Source organism: Adiantum capillus-veneris, chromosome 18, assembly GCF_014529385.1.
Source record: "Adiantum capillus-veneris isolate H3 chromosome 18, ASM1452938v2, whole genome shotgun sequence".
Classification (NCBI taxonomy): domain Eukaryota; kingdom Viridiplantae; phylum Streptophyta; class Polypodiopsida; order Polypodiales; family Pteridaceae; genus Adiantum; species Adiantum capillus-veneris.
In genome coordinates, this window is record NC_140948.1 from 36,597,745 (window position 1) to 36,618,914 (window position 21,170).

Below are 21,170 nucleotides of genomic sequence, written 5' to 3' on the forward strand. Positions count from 1 at the left end.
AAGCCCTCGAAATGCAGAAAACGGCTCAAAGGTTATAAAGCGTCAAATTCGACATACGAGGTCAAATTGACTCCAAATGAACCACAATTGGACAGGTTGCTTCACGACTATGTTGCGGACAAGTCCAAAGCCTCAAAGTTGACCGACCAACCCAACAGGTAGTGTAGTCACAAAAAACGGTGATTTCAGAGTCGACAAAGCACAAAGTGATGCAGACATGACCAAACTTGACCAAATTTAATTTAGGACTTGTATTAGGTGTATGGAATATGTCTAGGTCAAAATTTGTGAGTTTTGCAAAGAATTTGTAAATGTAGTAAATAATTGTGATTAATTACTTTTGCATCAGTTTTCTTGGAAATTGTCACCTCACCTCACCTGTCATGTGTACACACTTGTTACATGCCAAAAATCAAGTATGAGCCAAAATGACCACCCATTACTTGGAAAATTGTCGAAAAACGCAAAGAAGTCTTTGCGAGCCAATTTCTTGGTTATGGACCACATTTCTTGATCCAAATCACCTTATATCTCATATACAATGCCTAGAACCAGTTTGTACCAAAAATTGTCAATTTTGGAAGAAAAGTTAATAATCGCGATTATTTACTTTCTGGTCAAAATTGGGGAGTTTTGATATTTTTCCATCATACATCCAAAGGACATGATGTGTTAAACCCACTAGCCAAGTTTGAACCAATTTGGAGCTCAAAATCTCAAATTTCCTTTATATCTACTATTTTAGAGACCTAAAGCCAAAATCTGGTACCATTTTCACCCTATGCATCCAAATGAGCCCATATTTCACTCAGAGCATGTATTTGGTATATACTTCAAGCCTATGAAGCCAAGTTTGCAAAAAGTTGAAAAATTTTCTCAGCTGTAAATAATTGCGATTATTTACTTTGGTTGCAAATATTTGTTTTGACTTTATAGTTTTGTTCCTTGCATGTTTTTATGCATCTAAGCTAGTTCAAAAATTGATTTGAAGCAAATTGGAACAAATTGTCAGCAATGCAGTCTAAAGGAAATTTCAAAGAGAATTCTGACAAATCTGCTAACTTGGTACTCTATTCACTGAACAAGAGCCATGCAAGCAGTGGAGAGGACCAAGAAGAAGCTCAACCAAAAGGAAAAGCTACGGAAACTACCCGTATATTAGTTGGATCCAGAATCAGTCAAAGCCACCAAGACATCATACCTCTCCAGAGAACAACTAGAAGAGCATCACACTACAATATTCACTGGCAGATTCAAGAGTGAAGAGGGGAATCAGGTGGAGTTGCAACTCCTACCCAAGAAAGTCTATGATGTAGCCGCAAATCCAGAGACTAAAGAGGCTAACCACAGGCTGGTCCTCTCTACAAATAGGAGCCTTGCGGAGTGTATTTTTAGAAAGCTTACGAGCTTCTATCCACAATTAAAGACGATGGAATTGCACAGATATCTGACACTCAAGGGAACAAGGTCAAATTAGTGATAACTAAAGATATAGTGACAGAGGCACTCAGACTGCCCACAGAAGGAATGACCATGCAAGCAATGGACAGGAAAACAGCTGGAACATTTACCAAAGAGACAGATGCGGCTACATTCACTGATTTAATTCACAAAAAAGTGGAAGAGCCAGCCCGCTTGTACCACCAGTACTTCCACTTTTTGGCAAAAAGGCCACCAACGTACACTACGCCAAATCACGTCGTGTCCACCACATTCACTCAAGTTCTCAAGTCAACAACAAGGCAACCAATGGACCACGTGCAGTATGTCCTGACTACCTTGAAGGGCACCAAGAAAGAAGGCCAAAACACTTACTTGGGTGCACCAGAGGTCTTGACGAGGATATCATACCATGCCATTGGCATGGCCGTCAATCTACCGCCTGCTCCTGACCAAAACACCTTGATATTGGCAGCACAACCCTCTCCAAGAGCTACAAGGTTAGGAAAGAGAGCTTTTAAATCCGATGAAGAATCAGCTCACAGCTCCCCAGAAAGGCACAAAAACAAGAGCTCCGATAACGAAGAAAAGAGAGCTCGTAGAGAAGAAATGAAAAGAAAAGCTGCGGCGTCCACCAAGAAGAGCCTGCACAAAAACAAGCACGCTTTGAAAGAGAGAAACAGGCCTACCAACGTAGTAGACAAGCACAAGGGAAGGACCCATAGAAATGGGTGCCTGCTGGACTCAAAGGCCCAAATACAAAGCATCATACAAGAAAAGAGGATGAAGATCTGACAGAGCGTTTGGAAAGAATGTACCAAGAAATTGAAGCCCTCAATGAAGGAGGCAAAAGATGCAGCAAGGAAAGTCAAAGAGGTGGAAGAACAAAGACAAGCCAAGGAGATGGCTAGAGAAGAAACACAAGAGCAAGGATACGAATCTCCCAGACCCACCTCACCGCCTATAGAACAACATGAACATCCCATGCCAAGCCCACCACCATCACCTGAGAGAGAGAAAACAAATGAATTTGAATCTAGAAAAGAAATAGAATCTGCACAAGAGGCAAACCAGGAAGAGAAAGAGAAAGATAAAGAAGCAGAGCCAGAAAAAGAGGCTACCATTGCACAAGAGAAAGAACCCGAGCCAGAGAAGGAAGCAAGTTCGGCACCCTCTACTAGAGCACAAAAAGAGAAGGATGAAACACCTTCTAGTTACACTCAACATGAAACGGTCGAGGCATCAAGCCTCATGATGACAAAGAAGAAGACCGACCCTCTACCTCCACACAAGAAGAACCAGTAGCTACGACGTAGCAGAAAGACACACATGAGGCTGCAGGCACATCTCAACTGGCAAGACATGATGATTGGCAGTCCAACAACGAGGTAATAGTACAAGTAAATGAATATGCACAACAGATGCAAGAAATGACGGAGAGACTCCTTTCAGTAGCACTAAGCCGCAACACAAAGGCCAAAGAGCTTGAGATGGTGATCGACGCTCTCCAAGGAGAGTTAGAAGAGAGGATGACTATTATCATCAATCTTTAGAGGCAGCTCTGCAGGAGATGAAAGCAGAAGTTGAACAGCATCAGCTAGCTAGAGATAGGCAGCAAAAAGAAATGGAGGAGTTAGGTGATCTGCTCACCAAACTATCCGATGCCTGCAAAGCAAAAGACGAGAAACTAACAGAAGTGACAAATGAACTTCTTACAAAATCACTGTTAGCTCAAAAAATTCAGGTCCAATTAGATGTTTCAAATGCCTTGTTACAGTACTCTGAACAGTGGATCAATGATCAAGCAATCTTCTTACGGCAAATCAGAGAAAATCCAGCCGTGGCCTCGATCAAAGGGACCGACGAAGTATACAAGGCACTCAAAAAGAAGAACAAAGATCTAGAGCTGGGATTAAAGCTGGAACAATCACAACACAGGGACCTAGCATTGATGCAAATTCAGAGAGAAGAAGTGCTCCTAAAGGAAGTAGCAGAGCTCAAGAGAGTCAACTCCTCAGAGATGGAAAGACGGATACACAGGAAGAGGCAGGCACTTTGGAGCCGCCGCATACAGACATATCCTTGGTATCATTTGCTGAGTTTGAGACACAATCCACAGCAGAGCCGAGTGGTGAAGAGATTTCTAGATTCACATCATAGATGCAGACACAGTGCCAATGGTCCAACTGTCAAAAGCTGAAGAAGATGCACTGAAAGAGAAGATCACCCTGGAGGTGGATGAGCAGTGGAAAGCCACAATGGATTGGGAGTTGAGAGTTCTACACTCTGTCAACGTCACTCAACTCACTCCCAATCAGATCAATGCGCAATGGCATCAAAAATCCTTGCCATACCCTCTCATCAAAGTGGAATTACTACAGGTAAAAGAGAGGCTCTACAAAGACATGCAAGAAGATGACGTAGATAAAGACCACCCAAAGTGGAGATTAAGCTGGTTGAACAAGAATCCGAGATACCTGATTCTATTCACAAGAGCACCTGCATCCCTTCAAAGAGATCCAATTTTTTGTCATGTACCCATAGTAAGGACATGGCAAGAGCATGAAGCACTGACAAAGAAGAGCCAACTTGTCTTAACTACCGAAGACAGCCAGCTCCAGAGAGAGGACAAGAAACAGAAGAATACATGGTGAAAACCCTAACAGGCGCCATGTCTTTCTTCAAGAGTCTACCAGATCTCTCCTGTGCCATGTTATATAAGATCTGCAGAATGTTTCTCACATGCATCCAAGTTTTTAATGAGCCTGAGCATACATAAGCCCCATGGATATCATTTTTAGAAGGTAACAAAGGCTTATGCTACAATGTGAGTGGGCAACCTTCGAAAGAAGTTCTTTACGACTTCTATGCCAGATGTATGTTCTTGCCATCAAATAATATGTTGGCCTTTGAAGAAGCTTTCTACACTGGATTCTTCACCTGGCGAATGAAGATATTTTCACCGGTGATCAACAACCTTACATGCAGGTTTTTAGGCTACTCAATGGTGGAGCTAAAGAATAAAGTGACCATGCAATTTCTACAAGTGCCAGACAAAGAAAGAAAAATCAAATACCAAAAGGCACTGGATGCGCTTAAAGACCGCCTCGCCAGTTGTCAACCCAAAGACTATTTCAGCCCATAAAGCTCTGTCAAGGGACGACACAGGCGAGGAGGGGGGAAATGTTAGCAGCAAGCTAATACGGACATCATTTTTTGGAGTTCTCTTTGTAAAACATTTAGTAACTTGATAAATCAAGAATATTTTAACTCCTATTTTCTCCGATAAACTCTGTAATTAATGAGCCGGGGCTACAAGCTTACGGATTGTATCAGCCAGTCATTTCCCAGCTTTGGTAGAACTCCAGATTATTAGTTTTGACAACCCAAAAACCTTGTCTAAGGTATAAAAGCCAATTTTTGTAAGTTTTTTATAAGTTTTGGATAAGAAATATACAGCGTGAGCTAACGGCGCTCACTCCTCTCCTTCTCGCGCTTCCTACTTCCTCCCTGGTTGTCACATTACAATTGCGTTTGTTGCATTGCAACCGCAGGTAAGAGATCTACGCATTGACGTAAGCAGTTCACAGTATTTTGTAGCTTTTGGCATCGCTGACCCGCAGCCTAATTTCATCATAACTAGGAATTTACATGTTCAAATCAAAATCTAAGCATAGGCGGGGTATTGGGGCATCATTGCTAAGCATATAGATGCATTCTGGGTCGAAAACGACTAGGTAAAAAATCCACTGCTGTTAATAATCGCGATTTTGGAACTTGACCTAAAGTGGGGTTTGAGACCATAAGCATGTGTGTTTAGGTCTTATAAACATGTCCTAGAAGTTTCATTACGTTTGGATGTCATTTGATGCTGTAACGGATGTGATTTGTTTGCCGATGAGTGATTGGCTTTTGGTGATCTCAGTCACTTGAAGTAGCTTGAGTTAGATGCGAGTTGTTAGTTGTTTTCCAAGAGATTGACAACCTCTTGTAGCCTCTATGCACTAGTCGAGTCAGCTTCATCCCATGGTTTGACAAATTAATCGTGGTTCTTGCTAATACTGCAATAAGATAGGATGGTGAGGTTAGACATGCGTCCCACAAAGTCAATAAAGATCAACTAATTTAGAGATATCTGAGTGAGGAGAACAATGTTTCCATATGCAAGGGTCAAGAGAACCTAGAGCTATAACAACATCTATAACATCTTTATTCAAAGGTGGTTTGAATAGAATACAATTCTGGGTACCAATAGCTATAGTACCATTTTTCTTGATGCAACACTTCGTATGATCAAAGACAACAAAGAGGCCAAGATAAAAAGGCCTTGCAACTAAAAGAAGAGTACTCTAATGATTTGGAACATGTAAAACACCTTGGAAAATTTTTATGGAGGAAGAGTACCAAGATATAGATCATCAATGCCTTTAACACTAGTTTGGTAACCTAGCAGGACATAAAAGTGTCCTTTCAAGGCCTTGGGAAAAAAATACATACTCTTGCTCATCATGTCATTTGTTTTGATGCTTACTTGAGAGTGAAGTTGAAAGAGATGCATATGGACAAAAAAAATAATGTGTAAATTTTCTTACCATTTGGTCATGGAAAGCCTCCAAAGTGGATGTACAAGTGCATTTCATCAAAGACAACAAAATGACAAGGTTATTCCAATTCATACAACTTCATAAAATGCATAATGATCAAATCATATTTCCTAGTAACTTCAATTTTTCCCTAGTAACTTCAATGGGTTGTTGATCGTAGTACATTGTTTTTAAGGCACTAAAACTTTTGTTTTGGAAATAAACTTAGCTAGAAAATTATCATGTTTTCCTGATTTTGCTAACCTATTATCAATGTTTTTACACTTACACTCATAATTTTCACTACAAATATGCTATTATAATATAGTCTTTTTCTTAACTTGCACATAAACTATGAAAATCATCAAAAGCTACCAAACTAGGACAATTTTGGAGAGGCTTATAGACTAGTAAAATTGTATTAGTTAGAAAATTGCCTTCAAAAACATTCCCTTTACATAGAACTGAAAAAAGGATTAGGTAATAGCCAAATTATAAAATTATTATAAAATACCCTTTTTGGAGAGATTGAACAAAGAACACATTTTGATTCTAAAAAAATGTTGTCATGTTGAGAAGCATATTCTCTACTACGATCAAAATCAAATTACCTTTTAAAACATTGATCAATTGGATTATCAATAATTCCATAATATTCACAAGGAGAAAAAACTTTAGATAATGTGGATTTTTATTTGCAATAGTATGTTCCTTTTCATAATTCTATGCCCAACAATCGTATAAAGTGTGACAATTTCTATCACAATAAATAGCAATGTCTAGTAGGAAATCTAAGACGAGAGAAGTTATAACGATGATGACCCAAAAATTGAAGCAAGAAAAGGGATGATTTTGAGCGAGTAAATGTTATTTTGATGTTGTGAGCTATTTCTTGATTCTGCCTCCAAGGGATGGTGTACTAGCAAGACCCCATACATCATAATGAACCCATCCAAGCTTTTTGATTTCTCTTTGATTTTTTAGTATAGTCCTCATAGAACTCCAAGTCTAGTTCTTTCAAACCTAGTATAAGTTTCTTTGATTGAAGAATACTCATTCCTTTGGCACTCATGTGCCCAAGCTGATAGTCCCATATCGTACCATCAACTTGCATAGATGTTGCACAAATGAAAGATCATGTGTTAATCATATACAGGTAGAGTGTGCCCATCTTTTCTCCCTTCAAAACCACTAATGATCCTTTGGAGACCCTCCATGGTTTGTCTTAAATGCAATGTTGCAAAGAGAGGAAACATGCCTAACATATTTATGCTTCCATTTATTTCCATGTTTAGTTTAATGTAAATTGTGCCTTTGCCAAAAATTTCACAAGCTTCATCATCTCCCAAGTATACATACCCAGAATTACCTTTGGTATAATCTTGGAGAAACTTCTTGTGGGGAGTTGCATGGAATGAAGCCCAAGAGTCTACTACCCAAGTATTGGAAGCATTGTTCAATGAGAGAACTAGAGAATCTTGCTCTACTTTACGTACCACATTGGCCTCCAATGTTGGTTTGTTTTCTTGAGAATCCTACTCCTTCTTTTTCTTGGATGAAAAATTCTTTTTGATGTGGCCCTTCTTGCCATAATTCTAGCTCTCTAGACTTGACTTTGGTCTTGAGTTGCTACGCCTTGAGCAATCATGACTCTTTTGATTCTTGAATTTCTCTTCCTCTCATTTTTATTGCTATGCTTCTCCTTCATATTTCCTCACTAAAGAGAACACCCACAACATCATCAAACTTGAGAGTGATTGTATAAGAGATTAAATTACTTAAGGCCATCACAAGGCTGAACCAACTACCCAGCAAAAGGGGATAGTATTAGGGAGCTCGCACTTCATTGTCAAATTGACCTTCACCGATTGTAAATAACTTATGTTGGTGTTGAATTGATTCAAGTGTTTTGCAACCAAACCACTCTCTGCTATTTTTAGATTGAACAATCACTTCATGAGAAATACCTTGTTTGATGCCAATGGTTTCTCGTACTAGCCATCAATAGACTTTGTCAAGTCCTACTCATGGTATTTTTTAAATAAATATTAAAACCATCAAGGGATTTTATCAAGTTCTCCATGGTCTTTATTTATGAAACATTGAATGCCAAGGTTGATGATGGGCTAGTCGATGCCAAAGCGTACTCCCTAGTCACCAATGATTAGCTTAATCACGGTGTTAGGATTAGTATTAGAAATATGGAGATTAGAGTTATGCAATGAAAAGAGCAAGAGCATAAAGAGAGAGAGTATATGTCCACAATGGTCATCACTCCCACTCAATTCAAGAGATACTTTGCTTTAGATATTGCAGCTACAAGTATATCTTGCTTTGATACTAGATGTTAGCACTACTAACTACTACCAAGTAGAAATTAAAGTGGTGTATTAAATGAAGATAGATAATTCACACACAAGAGATACAATAGAGAGAGAGAGAGAGAGAGAGAGAGAGAGAGAGAGAGAGAGAGAGAGAGAGAGAGATCACATGATATACGTGATTCACCCAAGTGTGGACTATGTCAATGGAAAAGAAGCCACTCTATGGCTTTACACTTCAAACTTGAAGTAAATACAAATATCTTATAAGCCCTTACGATAACTTTGATTCTCTCCCTAACTTGTGCTTCTTTTTTTCAAGAAGAGAGATAATAATAGTTGCTCAAACGCTACAAACCACCTCTACAAGAGAGGGCTACATAAAAAACATGGGAGTCTCCCAGTGAAAAAAAGTATGTACAATAAAGGATAAATCATGAGATGGGAGCAGGAAAAATACACACTGGTGGCCGTTATAGTGTCATCTAGGCGCACCCTAAACCATAGTGAAGAAATGCCCTAGGCACCAAAATTGGAAGAAAGCCTCTCAGTGCTCCCGCATATGGTCGGAGCTGCCCTGAGGTCTTTCAAATTGACCCATGAGTGTATGTATCAAATTCAGCCAAAAGTCAAACACTCTTTGCCAATGGAACAGGCGAACCTTGAAGATGTGAAAGCAATAGGCTTGCTAAATAGAATTAGAGTGTGAGAGTGGACCAAGCTACACCACCCAAGTGTATTATTAAGCTTTGGAGACGGTCACTATCAGAATTGTGTACTGCAAAAAAGAAGTCCTTGGGTGATCAACTGAAGAGAAATGATTCTGCTAAAAACATTCTCCTCGGTTCCACTACATTCGTACTAGAGGGTGGCTCTCCTAATCCTAAATCCACCAATGTCTTGATTCAAGATTTGTTGGGTTAGGATTAATGACACAAGTCCTCCCGTAGATGCCCACAACTCTAATCCTTTGAATACAACACTTTGCAACATGTGGGGCCTCTATTGAGACTCTATGAAGCTGACCCTCTGACTAAAACTCAAAAAACATGTGGAGCATTATCTTTGAGCAAGTTCTAATGGCAATGAGGACCTCCAAGTGTGTGAAGGTCCCCATTCATTATGGGAGATACTGCCTCAAGAGGGGTATTCCACTCATTTGGTATAGCCTCTGTAATATTATGACACAAGCTTTGCACCACCCTCATGACTCGTAGTAGCTGGATGTTTTGAACCTAATTGGGAAGCTCTAAAAACTATAGACAATCACTAAAAGTGAAGCCTAGACCCTTTGCCATGGGACCCCAAGAAACATGAGGCCTGCTATCAACCAAATGGACTTTTTGTGTGCTAATGATGTGTTTCTAGACAAGAGGTTTCCTCAGGCACTCCTCCATGAAAGTGGCCTGGTGCTGCTCCAGGCCACTCCCTAAGCTACTTCTAGGACCTAAGAAGACTCATATCAAAGCGTTCCTCCTAGCTCTTGCTCAAGCTGACTCAATCCATATTTGTAAAATTCTACCTAATGGACGAGCTCTAAGGGCCACTTGTGTGAGGGACTTGAGCACAAATTTGATGTAGCAAAAACTTCTTCTAGGGATGCTCCCCTGGAAGAAGTCCTCTGACCACAAGCTTCCCGAAGAGGGATTTTCTCTATTGTGTTGGGTCAATGATCTCAAGCCCTCCTTTAGAACATGGTACGGTAATGACCTTACATGACACTTTGGCCCTAGTTGACTGGGTGTCACACCTTGACCACAAAAAGTTCCTAATCAGTCTCTCTAGTTGGATGATACAGGAGCTCAAAAAGATTCAGTAAGACATGATGTACAAGCCAAAATCACATGGCTGGACACTACCATTCTACTAGTCAAAGAAACCCGTGTTGAACTCTAATGAAGAAGCTTCCTCCTGATGGATAGGATGAGGGGAGAAATATGGTGCTTTGGAGGCAAATCCAAGACAGACAACTTAGATAACATACATATGAAGCCCTCTATTGTGACAACCAATTATGCATACGAGCATTCCCATCCTAGAAAGCCACAATCTTTCTCCAATTTATTAGTGCCCTTGATGCACAAAAAAACACCTCAAGAGCCTTCTCACACTTGTGAAAATTGGCCTCATGGCCCTCTGAGTACATGCTTGAGTCCTTACTCAATGTCAAGCAGCTAGTCTCCCCTAATAGGGACCTCTAAACCATGCAACGCAACCTCCTGTGAATTCAAAATGTTTCTCATTACCTTAACATAGAAGAGAAAAATGAAGGGCCAAGAGGGAAACCCTATCTAACCAAACACGTGAGCATAAAAAGTTTGTTCCCCTATTGAGAGTACCTGACAGTGTGCACATCTATAGAGAGCTAACACTCCTCTAATCCAAGCCTTTGAAAAGGAGATTCTACATAGAGTTCACTCTAGGAATTCCTAGTCAACTATGTTGTAAGCCTTATCAAAATCAAGAAAGAGTATCACAGGATCCTCTCCTTGGAGACCTGTGAGGGCTGACACCTCCTAAAAGGTAAAGATGTTGTCAATGATACTACACTCCTTAATAGAAACTATCTTAGTATCACGTATAATTCTCTCAAATAATGATTGAATTCTCAAACTCAAAGCCTTTGATAAGATTTTATAGATTGAGTTGAGAATAGTGATGGGTCGCGACTGCAAAATCTCATCCATGTAGCCCTACTCCTTGGGAATAAGGAAATCTAGTCATGTTTTCATGCAATTCACTAGTGTGCAAGATGTGGTGGTAGGCACTACATATATCCGAACCAAGAAGCTCCCTATACTTCAAGGAAAAGTTGGGAGCCAAACTGTCCTCCGCTATGAAAGTACCTTGAGGGAGTTCCCTAAGGGCCTCTTGGAGCTTCTCTAGCTAGAGAGTCATCTTTAGTCCTTGTTACATCTCCTTGGTAATAAGGCAAGGAATCAATTCCCAAACCTACTCTTTTCATGCACCCTGGTGCTCTTCTGATTGTGGTTAGGCTGAAAGAAACTCACAGTGAAAGTCAATAGCAACTGCACACGTATCCTCAATCTCTAAAGAAACTGACCCATGAGGCATCCTCAACTGGTTAATAGTGGTGCATGCATGGTGAGGCCCCACAGTCTCAAAGAGCTCACCAATAACTTTTTCATCCACCTAGGTACATTGAGATGCCCGGCGATGAAAGGCAAACTCATGGAACCACTCTTGAAGGGTGGCTAGATCCTATCAATACTATTTCATTTTCCTTTCCAACAAAGTACTATCAAGGTGCTTCTATTGCATCCCTATTGCAAGGAAGAAATTCCTCATGTGATCCACTTCTCCTCCTCCTTGGCCATATCCAAGCTAGCAATAGACTCTTGAAGAAGAGGCTAAGGTAAGAAAGTCTAGTGGCCACTCTGCTAGCAGGGGTACCATGAGTGCCCAAACTCTCTATCCAAAGTGCCACCATTTGCTTTCTAACCTCTGTATCTCAAAAAATGCCCTCAAGGTTGTGCAATATACCACTCCCACACCTTTGTTTTATGTCATAGTAGGAGTCACTGGTGCATGTTCTGAGAAAGAAGTCCCTATTGCTAGGATGCAAAACAATTCGTCCCATGTCACATATGCGGTCACTCATTTAGAAGCAATCTATCCAAGATAGATTCACTCCTCCTACTTTGTGGCCAAGGTGAGAGAAAGATAAGTTTTCTACATTACACACAAAGCTTGCATGTTGTCAAACATTTGAAATCCTTAAGATCATACATAATCACTCCCAAGCTACCAACTTAGCCCCATTCACAATATCATCACTACTTAAACCCTGCACACTCCATGAGACAATCCACATGGGAACAATGAGAAAATACGCATGCTATAACAAAAACAAACCTTGCTATCATCGATGTTGGCTTGGATGGGGAATACTCTGTATCCACACAACCTCTAGACAAACGTATCTAGAGTGACTATCCCACCTAGGCCCAAGCACAACGCACAATCCGTAGGACTATATCCTCTATCCAAGAATCCTCATGTACAAATACATAGCAAGGAGGCCTTTGAGTGTCAGCAAAGAATGGACTACAAGGTTTCTACATTTTGCTGCATTCAGTGGAATCCCTTCAAATGAAACACTATTTTGGAAGCCTAGAATACTCCACCCTCTCATGTAATCACCCACCACTAAACCTAGGTAGAAGAACCACCTTTAGAAGGTATGAGTGTCATGAACCAAAACTCGTACAGAAAGAACATGTGCAACCTTGGCACCAATTGAAGCTACCATGCAAGGTGTCTCTAAGATTGTCCCAATCTCAGAACCAGTTCTAGAAATAAGTGGTAGGTACTCCCTCCCTAGGCCAAGGAAGCACATTAAAATGGGTAGATTTGCCTCCTGGACAGGAACATCCAAAGGTAGGTCAAAAGCATGGTACCATTGTAAAAAATGAGCCCTAACCACTCAGATGGCTAGTGGGATCATCAAAGTTACCTTGGGATCCATCTAGGGAGTCTGAAACTCAATTAGCTAGTATCCTCACCCAAGTAGACACTAGTCAATGACCGTTTCCACCTGTGCTAGAAGCCAGGCCTAAAGGAGGTCACATACTTCACCTTTGCTGGGTTGACTGCCAATGATCTCGTAGATGACAAAGGTGGCTGTATGAAGGTACGCCAGATCTGCTACAATGCTTGCTTGCTCTGCTGTGGTAATAGAGAAAGTCAGATGGTGCACTTGGAAAGGTCAGGTGAGGGGCATTCATTTGAGTCCCTCTATGGTGGAGCACAAATGTCCATCTATGTGTGATACTACTGGTGGGCAGGGTGCTGACATGACCTTTGCTATTACAAACCCTTACTCTGGAGGGAATCTGATCCAAGAAAAAGGGAAGTCAACATAGTGAGAAAAATAGATGTGTGTGTGTGTGTGTGGGGGGGGGGGGGGGGGGGGGGGGGGGGGGCAGTAACAAGCAAGGAAAAAAAAGGGAAGAGGTAGCGGGCAAGAACTATGAGGTTGTGTGGGAGAGGCAGAACGAGCAGGGGGTGAGGATGGTGTAGGGGGAAGAAAGTAATAATTGGGAGAATTCCAAATTTAATAATATGGTGTTTTTTTCTTTTTTAGCGAGTGATGTTTTTCATGTGAAATGGCTTATCCTTATAATGGGAGTCTTACAAATTTTCACCTATACAATGAAAAATACAATGGTAAATCAGGCTCTATACTTAGCACATGTTGCACTAGATGGAGGGTTTAGGTTTAAATAATCTCTCTATCTTTGGGTGTGTAGACCACCACATCACACTATAGAGAGAGATCAAGGAATGATACACACTTAATATATCACTTGTTCCATGCAACTCATTACAAACTCAATAAGAAATAAAATAGATGGATTATCATCATATCTACATGTTTACATACACACATATTTTCTTAAAGGGTTGCATAGGTAGTTGTGAAGCCTTTCTAGCATGTTTGTCTATATAAATATAACTTATTTTTGTGTGTGTATATTCAAATATAACATATGTGACGGTTGTACACATTTTCTATTTCTCATTGAGTTCATGATCATTTGTTTTGGATAATTGAATTTACTTTATAGTTCAAATAAGAAAATCTGTATTGTTGCATGGTCCTTGACTATGCATACCACCACATTTCACTATAAGGAGTCTTAAATATAATAAAATTAACTATCTTTGATTGTGGATACCGCCATGTGCAACTATATTAAAGAGGAATTAAGGAGTAATGCACACTTACCTACAACACATTAAGATGTCACTTGTCCAAAATAGCTCATTATGGACTTGGAGAGAAAAAAACGTTGCACACACTTCACACATGCTGCCAAGACCCACGATATCAATGCTTGAAAAGCGAGAACCACACACATAAAAATTATCAATCTGTGGGATGTAGTTGACTTGACTAGTGCATGGAGGCTACAAGAGATAGTTAATCCCTTGAAAAACCCAAGTTTGAACCATTCCTACCTATCTCACTCTCAAATGTGTGTCAGACATCAAAAGCTACTTTCTTTACTGCCGCAAGCTTGTTCTAATGATTTAGTATAGCTTCGAGCCTCCCAATGCAATAAAACTTTATGCCTAGCATGAGAAGAGTATCCCTGACTCTCTCATGTACTCAAATGTCATCTCTAACACTAAAAAAAAATGCACCTAAGATAAATAACCTATTTTAGGTCAATCAATTTCAGACTTTGAAGCACTCTATAGCTTCTTCTAGGCATGCTCTACCTATTCCTAAGGTAAAAAATGAGTTTTGGTGCATGTATGGTGCAAAGGGAGCAAAATCAGTTTGTAGACAACAGGACTAAAATCACACTTTCATCACGAGAAACTTACATTAAATGGAAGATCTTTCACCTACGAACACGTTGGTATGCTCGGAATAGCAATTCCACGCTATACAAGAGATACTCACATATTCAAAGAAATGTTAGACTCACATAGAGCTTCTACAACAAATGCTTACTTTCATTATCCAAAAACTTAGGTTTTTAATCACAAAGTTTGGCTTTTATACCTTAGCCAAGGTTCAAACAATGGATCTATAGGTATTTGGTCTCAATACAAGGGTTAAGAACTATATATGATTACAAATTTGGAGGCCCTCAACCCCTTTAGACTCATCAACCATGAATAACATTGCAATGGCTTTGGACTTTGCAAGAGTTTTTAGTGATACAAAGGGATTTAATACATTCAATTGGCTCAAAAAATGAGTGGCACTTATTTTGATGCTCTTTCTTCTACTCTTGTTAGCTTAGCAGCTAACATTCCCCCCTCCTTGCCACTGTCATCCGTGACACAACTACTTAGGGTTCTCAATAGTGGTCAGGCTTCCTTGCCGTTTACCTTAATCCATGCTGGTCAAGACTAAAATCCATGATGGTCAAGACCTTGCTAATATATGAGGCAAAGTTCTTTATCTTCAATTGACATAAATTGATGAACTACATAGTAACTGACAAATCTAGCCCACATATTAGTGATGATGGGGCCAAATATTTTAGATCAATAAATGAAGAAGCTGTGTAGAATGCTTCCTTAAATGTCTGCAGGTAGTAGGATGGTAGAAACATCACCCTAGCATATAGCCCATGAAGCACTTCTTTGGATGGCTGGACCATTAAATCATAGCATAGGCCCTTGGCGCCTTTGAGAACGGAAATTCATGTGGAATTTGTTTGTTCTGCATGGTGAAAAGTTTGCAAACAAGTTTAAGAGCATTTTTGCAATCTTTATTAGTATGATGCATGCCAAATATGGGATGCCGCTTAATAATTAAGGACAATGTGTCCACCATGTAGGCCTCCATGTGTTGGTTACGTGAAGAAGGTGGAAACCTTGGGTAGTTTAGTCAAGTAGGCTGATTTTGTAGGAAGAGAAAGTGTTGGTGCCAATTTCCGACTCTTGGCACCGAGAACTGCACAGAACACTCTTTTAGATGAAATGGGAAAATACCACAACTTTGGGACTGATTTCAATGCCTATGGATTCCTATTTCCCATTTGATTTGGGAAATTTTCATTTATTTTGGGAATGTTATAGATAAGTTTTTTGTTGAGGACTTGTGTTACATTAGATAAAGTGATAAATTCTACAGAAAATGGTGCTGTTGAGAAACACCTTTTTTTGTCCCGTCCAAAATTTCATTTTCATGTTGGTGGTAATTGATAATTTATAAAAACATACATAGACATGGATAACAAGAAAAAAAAGATGAAAATGAAATGCTATTCAGATTCTCCTATTAAGCTAGCTTGTGCTTTCTCCACAACATTGGATAGGATTTTAATTGCTTCTACAAGTCTTCCACCCCTCGAAGTCCATGACCACACAATTGGATCAGCACACTCCCAACGCTTTGGGTCAGTAAGATTGCAACACCAATTCTTTTTCCAACAATCCTCATATTGTTCTTGGATTGTGGGATTTTTTTTGTTTAATGTTTTGGTGCTCAGTATTGAATGAAAACATTCTTGTAGTTAGGAGATGAGTTGTCTACATCAACATCTAGCTCTACAACTCCTAGCCATATCAAATATTCTGGATATGCGGGTCTCAGAGGAACAAATCTCCTTTCCTTACATAAATTTGAGGCCTAAAAGCTTCCTGTGGCGTTGCACTTTGAGGACGAACATAATGATCATTCAATTCTTCATATCCTTGAAACTCATCTGTGTCTTCCTCTATCTGTTGCATTCGATGATTCCCTGTAGTCTTTGGCCAAAATGATGTATATTCACCAGTTTTTTTATTGGTTGGTTGTTCAAGCTCACTAATTATTTTTTGCCAATAAATAACAATTGGATCCATGTATTTTGTAGAATCATGATCCTTTCCCTTTAGTAGAGTCCATCTTTTCCAGAATTCAAGATATGTATTAATCCCTTGAATAACAAGCGGAATATCCCTCATGTAGTACACTATAGGAACCACATCTGGAAAATCTATTGGAAATTTTGGTTTCCCTTGATCATCTTTTTTTCACAACTCAATTTCTGACTCCCTTGGCATCCAATTAGGTGATTTGGGGTGAATTTTGTACTACATCACTGGGACTTCACCTTGCATAAAGAAACAAAATTGAAGTGACTTAGAGTGTCCAACAAGAGCATCTTGTCCATCACACATGTACCCGTTAACAAAGGATTTGAAGTCAGGAACTTGCATCATCAAAATGGTGTTGGAGCTGAGCTTTCACATTTTTGAAATTGTTTCATTAAATGTGGAAAAGTGAATTTCATTCCTGTTCGCAATCTCTCTGAGAACCTGCTAAACATTGCATCTATGTCCTCATGTGTATGACCCACCATTATAAATCCCAAATGCACGGTTTTGAAAACACCTTTTGCTGCTTTCAAGGATAAGTATGGAAATTATTCTCTCGTGCACAATTATCTAGCCATAGAAAAAGATTCTCATGCAATTTGTGAAACACGGGAGTTGACATGGTATCCACAACACATTGAGAGGACGCTGATTGCATGTCAGTAATCTCTTCATTACATTGTTCACTAGACAACGGTGGTGTTACTGCTCTGCTGATGTATTCCTCTCACACTCTTTCATCATTCTGTTTTGGTGGTCTAGATCTGTCCTTGAATTCAATGCATTGAACAATGTTACAGCGTTGCAAGGCATGCATCATGGCATAAATCTCCTAGCCCATGGTTTTCTGTTCTTTCCAAATTTTGTAAGAATAATGCAAGGGAACCAATTGTAGCATTCAAATGAAGGCCTTAGAACATTCAACGAGAAATGGCCATACATCCCATGACCATGCCCATGTGTTATCATACCTAATAATGATACTTGCAATTGACATGCATTCTCATAGTATTTTGAGTTCACTCGCAATCTCGGTATTGCTGTCTTTTTTTGGTTTATTATATCATGTATAATGCATAAATACTTGTCCTTTTGCATTTGCTAGAACTTATGCTAGGTGTAGTACACATTTCTACAACTTTGTTGTTGCATCATGTGAATTCTATGTTCATCCTTCAAATGTGCAATCAACTCATCATTATTTGTTGACTCTAGTTGAGACTTTATTCAACTACACACAACACATTTGGAGAACTCGCTTGTTTTTTACAAGGTCACATTAGCAAACACTGCATTCCAAATCTTATTGAATGTAGTGCTAGACATTGACTTGAGACTCATACTCTTGAGTGTTTTATTAACATCATGTAATATGTCTATTTGCTTGTATGTGTTTGGTATTGCAAGCAAGGTTTCCCTGATACCATCTTCCATAGTTCTACTCTTATGTGGCATTCTCTCCGAGTTTTCATCTACAAAAGAGTGCATCAATGCCCTTCCTATTTTTGTATGGTCTCTTCCTTTTCTTACGACACCATCATTACCATGCACTGACCGTCGAACCCAAATTTCAAATTGTTCACAGGTAACGATAAAATGAAGTTTTTGGAATGCCATGAATTTGTACCAAGCTCTACTACATACCTCATTGCCATGAAAAGAAAATACATAGCAAGTCTTTGTAGTTGTTTTGTTCTTATGCCAAGTAGCCAACATTGTATCATACACATAGTTGGTTCTATTTTGAAAACTTTGTCCCCAAAATTCATTGCACATAGACATGACCTTATCTCTATTTGCATATTGACAACACCTTTTTAAACAACAATCTATGGTTGAAACAAGCTAGACAGATGATAGGGATGCTTGATTGGATCTCTTAGAAGGTTTCACAGACATTTTTGGATTTCTATTTATAAAGCAATACTTTCATTTTTTTGAAATAGGCTCTACCAAACCAGCTGATTCGAGATGCATGTATCTTGTAATGCATCACTAGCATGTATATCCTCATATTGTAACAACTCTTTTCCATCCATAGTTGTCACTCTCTTGATAGGCCAACAAACCAGATTGATGTTGCATACATCAAATTGTGCATAAACAGTAGCCTCACAAGCATAGGATGTTTCAATACCAATACCAATGTTATCTTCACCTAGCTCACCAAAGTTTACAGAATCAAATGGACACACATACATGACAACCCCTTCCGCTACTACATGTGTTTTTATTTCATCCCAAAGTTGAACCCTCTTATCCTTCCAAAACTCCTTGTAGCTCATTCCATCAGATTGTGCCTCCAATGCTTCCATTCCTTTGTGAGCCTCAGACATAGAAACCCCTTCGTACATTATCTCATTCATATGCTGTAGTAGCAACCCAATACTCCATTTCACAGTACTGGGAAAAGCATCTCCCACTATCAATGCATCCATTGTTGGGAATGGAATGAGTGATTTCTTTTGAAAACATAAATCAATTGGCATCGATACATTGCCTTCCCCAATAAGCGTGTCTGAACAATATGCGCTTGGGTTTGTCTCACATACACTCGCAAGGGCAACCTTTTGTAAGGCTACAAGCATGATAATATATGAACTTGATTAAAATACATACTTGCAAGAAGGTTTCAAAAAATATTTGTAACATTTAATGGTCTAGTAACTTGTGTGTAGCGGAAAATAGCATGAACATAGTGAGCATTTCATTAGAATAGCTTCCTAATGAGAATAACAAGAGTGCTTGGGTGGAGAGAGCAACAAAAAGTATAACACCTAGTTAGATAGCATGAACAATACTTCAAAAGAGAGAGAAATTAAGCAGCATAAGTGATAGTCTTTTGACATGTGTCCGCCTTTCCCCTTTTGTGAGAGCTTTAGGTAATTACTTAATTCAACTAAACTCTCATTGGACCCCTTTGCCTCCTTACCAATAGGAATCAGGCAAGACATTCGGCTCTTGAATGCTCATTGGACCCCTTGGGAGACTGTCCAATAGTCTTCTAGAGAGCTTAATTCTTATTCGTTCTTTTATTAAGTGTTTTTAAATCAATTAAACTAGATTTACTCTAGCTTAATTCTCATTGGTCCACCTCCTTATGTAGCAAAGTGCATGAGTTAGTTGAGAAGGGCATGGTTAAGCCTAGCTCATCTCCATTTTGTTCTCCTATGCTACTAGCGCAAAAGAAAGACGGCACATATCGTATGTGTGTCGAATATAGAGCACTAAATAGGATCACTATAAGAATAGGTTTCCCGTTCCATGGGTAGAAGACCTATTTGATAAGCTACAAGGATCCACCTACTTCATTAGGATTGACCTAAAAAGTGGCTATCATCAAATAAGGATAGTTGATCAAGACATTGTAAAGACGACATTTTGCACTACGTTTGGTCTTTACAAATACATTGTCATGCCTTTTGGCTTGACCAATGCACCAGCCACATTCAATCGCTTAATGGAGAATCTATTCAGGCCTCACCAAACCTTTACTGGAGTGTTCTTTGATGATATCATCATCTACTCTAATTCATTAGACGAACACAAGCAACACCTTCAGGTAATATTTCAAGTCCTAAGAGAGAATAAACTTTATGTTAATCAAAAGAAAAGTGAATTTTTCTTACAAGAGATTCAGTATTTAGATCACATTATCTCTCAAGATGGCATCCAAATGGATCCATCAAAGTTAGAGGTAATAAAAGGATGGCCTAAACCAAGGAATCTTCATGAATTAAGAAACTTTTTAGGTATGTGCACATACTATAGATGCTTCATAGAAAAGTTCTCACTAATAGCAGGACCATTACATGATCTAACAAAGAAAACTGTTAGGTACACATGGTTTGCCAAGGAGAACAATGCTTTCAAAAAGCTTATCTCTCAACCTGTGCTTACACTACCGGATCTCTCAAAGCCATTTGATTTCCAATGTGATGCTTGTGGTGATTGCCTTGGAGGGAGCTATTTGCTTCAAGAAGGGCACACCATAAGCTATGAAAGTCGAAGCCGGGCTCAACCCTGTTGAGCAAGCTCTAGGCATATATGAAAAGGAACTCCTCACAATTCTACATGCCCTAGACTCATGGAAGCACTATTTATTGGTGACTCCTTTCATTCTGCGAACAGATCACCAAAGTCTTAAGTACTTCATGAAACACACCAAGATCTTTGACAAACAAATGAGGTGGGAAAACTTTCTTTCACAATTTCATTTTCATATTGCTCACATTGTTGGCAAGCATAATCAAGAAGCTAATGCACTCTCAAGACGGCCGAGAGTGAATGCGGCTTCCATAGCAACTCACAATTATCTATCTTCTATGATAGATAAGTATGCTATTGACCCCGATTTTAGAGACGTGATTTCAGCCCTTGAACTAGGGAAGAAAGAGGAACCATTTACTTTACAAGATGGTTATCTTCTCTATGACAATCGAATATGCGTTACTAGCTCACTACGTGAGAAAGTAAT